Source organism: Colobus angolensis, unplaced genomic scaffold (genome assembly GCF_000951035.1).
Source record: "Colobus angolensis palliatus isolate OR3802 unplaced genomic scaffold, Cang.pa_1.0 Scaffold591, whole genome shotgun sequence".
In the NCBI taxonomy this organism is placed as follows: domain Eukaryota; kingdom Metazoa; phylum Chordata; class Mammalia; order Primates; family Cercopithecidae; genus Colobus; species Colobus angolensis.
Window position 1 is genome coordinate 91,627 of NW_012119499.1, and position 3,656 is coordinate 95,282.

At 43.8% G+C, this 3,656-nt stretch overlaps 1 pseudogene; it reads right to left on the reverse strand.

The window, feature by feature from the left end:
• Nucleotides 1-289: 289 nt before the first annotated feature.
• LOC105526497 lies at nucleotides 290-847 on the reverse strand (annotated as a pseudogene).
• Between the last annotated feature and the right edge of the window lie 2,809 nt (nucleotides 848-3,656).

Below are 3,656 nucleotides of genomic sequence, written 5' to 3' on the forward strand. Positions count from 1 at the left end.
GTGATGCCCGCCTGAGTCTCAGACCAGCACGTTTTTATTAAGGGTTTCAAAAGGGGAGGGGGTGTAAGAACAGAGAGTAGGTACAAAGATCACATGCTTCAAAGAGTGAAAAGCAGAACCACTGATAAGAGTCTAACAAAGATCACATGCTTCTGAGGGAACAGGGCAAAGGGCAAAAGCAGAACCACGATAAGGGTCTATGTTCAGCGGTGTACGTATTGTCTTGATAAACATCTTTTTTTTTTCCTAGTTGTCAAATGATCCTTTATTGAAATATTTTCCTTTGTGCTTAACTGGCTGGGCATTCCACAGCACCACTGTTGATGTCATCTATCATGTCATGAGGGTGGCAGCCACCAACAGTACAGCCCACAGACTGGGCAGTCCCCAGGATCTCTGTAATTGTTCCAGAGAGTTCTCCGGCTAAGGATAGGTGCCACATCTGTTGAGCAATGTTGATGATCTCATCTAAAGTGATATTCCCTCTGTGTTTAATGTTTTTCTGTTTCTTTCTGTCTCTTGGTGGTTCCTTGAGGGCTTTGATGATCAGGGCAGAGGTAGAAGGCACCACCTCAATCTGGGCCTGTCTGTTCTGAGTGGTCAGTTTCACTGTAATCCTCAGGACCTTCCAATCACCTGTTGTCTTGGCAATGTCATCACCAGCCTTTTTTGGAGACAGACCCAGGGGGCCGATCTTGGGGGCCAGCATAGAAGTGGCACCGACTTCACCTCCAGTGCACCTCAGGTATACTTTGATCTCATTGGGGTTGAACTTTGGCAGCATGGTGGAGGCAGCTGGTGTCGGATGAACCCGGATTTGGGATGACCGAAGAAAGTTGCACCTTGGCCTCCTCTGAGCCAAAAGCCAAGAGCGATAAACAAAACAACAGAAAACAGGGTTCGAGAGCAGAGAACCAGTCTGACCACAAATTTACCAGGGCTGAGTTTTCCCAACCCTAGTAAATCTGAGGCTTCTGCAGGAGACCAGGGCTTATCTCAGTCCTTATCTCAACTGTACAAGATAGACATTCCCAGAGCAGCTGTTCATAGACCTCCCCCCAGGGACACATTCTTTTCCCAGGGTATTAATATTAATATTCCTTGCTAGGAAAAGAATTTAGTGGTATATTTCCTACTTGCACGTCTGTTTATAGGCCCTCTGCAAGAAGAAAAATATTTTTGCCCGACCCCGTAGGCAGTCAGACCTTATGGTTGTCTTCCCTTGTTCCATAAAAATCGCTATTATTCTGTTGTTTTTTAAGGTGCACTGATTTCATATTGTTCAAACACACATGTTTTACTGTCAATTTGCACAGTTAATACAATTGTCACAGTGGTCCTGAGGTGATGTACATCCTCGGCTTACAAGACAGGCACAAGAAATTATAAAAGTATTATTTGAGAACTGATAAATGTCCATATTAAGATGAAATCTTCATAATTTATGTTCCTCTGCTATGGCTCCAGCAGGTCCCTCCGTTCAGGGTCCCTTACTTCCTGTAACACCTTTCTTCTACTCATTCCCTTCCTGCTGTGTCTTCCTTAGGTCCTCTTCGCTTTCCTCCATTGTTCCTTCCTAAACACCCCCCTTTCAATGGACAATATCCCTTCGTGATGCTTTACACCTAAGTGATGATGATGACCAACTTAGCTAACTTTATTGTTTTAAACCTTAGTCAAGTTTAGGTTTGCATAATCTAGTTAAGAACCTTCTAAATCCTCCTACATAAAGAGGAAAATTCATTGAAGAATTTAGGATTATTTTAAGAATTTATAAGGTGGAGGCCAGGTACGGTGGCTCACGCCTGTAATCCCAGTACTCTGAGAGGCCAAGATGGGCAGATCACGAGGTCGGGAGTTCAAGACTAGCTTGGCCAATATGGTGAAACCCCATCTCTATTAAAAATACAAAAATTAGCCGGGCGTGGTGGCTCGCACCTGTAGTCTCAGCTACTCAGGAGGCTGAGGCAGAAGAATCACTCGAACCCGGGAGGCAGAGGTTACAGTGAGCCAAGATCATGCCACTGCACTCCAGCCTGGGCAACAGAGCAAGACTCCATCTCAAAAAAAGAAAAAAGAATTTATAGGATGGATACTGTAATCTCTATCCATGAGTTCATCTCCTTACAGAATTCAGAGATGATGAAACTCTTATATAATTAATGGATCTTCTCTTATGCTCTCCAGATAGAAGATCTTGAAGAATTTTTATTTTTTATAAATATATTTTAAGAGACAGGATTATGCCATGTTGCCCAGTCTGGTCTCAAACTCCTGGGCTCAAGCTGTCCTGCCTCATCCACCCAAAGTTAGGGATTACAAGTGTGAGCCACTGTGCCCAACCAAATCTTGAAGAATTAGTTAGGGATATAACTTCTCAAAGGATAAATCCAGTTTTGTTTTGTTTTTGAGATAGAGTCTCACTCTGTCACCCAGGCTGGAGTACAGTGGCACAATTTCAGCTCACTGCAACCTCTGCATCCCAGGCTCAAGTGATTCTCCTGCCTCAGCCTCCCAAGTAGCTGAGATTACAGTCGCCTGTGGCCGCGCCTGACTAAATTTTTGTATTTTTAGTAGATATGGGGTTTCACCATCTTGGCCAGGCTGGTCTTGAACTCCTGACCTCCTAATCTACCCACCTCAGCCTCCCAAAGTGCTGGGATTACAGGTGTGAGCCACTATGCCTGGCCATAAATCCAGTTTTATCAGACTAAAGTGAATTATCTTGATCATAATATCATCATGCAAAAGAGAAAGTCTCTTTACCTTCAGAGAAAGGAAGCTGTTTATGATTTTACCTGGCCAATTACCAGAACGTAATTTAGAGAATTTCTTGGACGCATGATATTGTAGACATTGGATTCTGAATTTGTCTATACTGGCTCCCCCTTTATATAATCAAAACTAGTCGACACACCTGAGTTCTTGTCCCAAATAAACTCACTACCCTTGAATTCCCTAATTGTTATAAACTCTACTTTCTATTTGTGTATAAAAAATCAGGAGAAATTTTAGAGGTGTTAACAGTATGATGGACATCAAACACCCATTTCTTGTTACATCTTCTCATTTGGCCCTGTAGCAGATGCCTATCCTCTTTGGGTACTTGCAGCTGCAAAGTTAACTAAAGCCACTGAAGACTTAATCTTAGTAGCTTCACTTAACCCCATGGTCAAGCCATTCAGATCTTATTGTTCTTTTATTTTTTAGAGATGGAGCCTTGCTATGTTGCCTAGGCTGGTCTTGAGCTCCTGGGCTCAGCAAACCTTCCATCTCAGGCTCCTGCGTAGCTGGGACTACAGGCAAAACCCACTGTGCCCAGCTCAGCCCTCATTCTTGAATGAAAACACCACTTTTCTGCCTCTAGATTTGAGGCAGGAAAATAGGGTCTGGAGGTAGGGAACCTAAGGCTGATTGCTGACTGGATATCAGAGGCCACTCCCTTTTCAACCCCTCCTTTTTCTGAATGGCAGTTGAAAAATGAACATACAGCCAGGTGCGGTGGCTCACACCTGTAATCCCAACACTTTGGGAGGCTGAGGTGAGTGGATCACCTGAGGTTGAGAGTTTGAGATCAGCCTGACGAACATGGAGAAACCCCGTCTCTACTAAAATTACAAAATTAGCCGGGCGTGGTAGTGCATGCCTGTAATCCC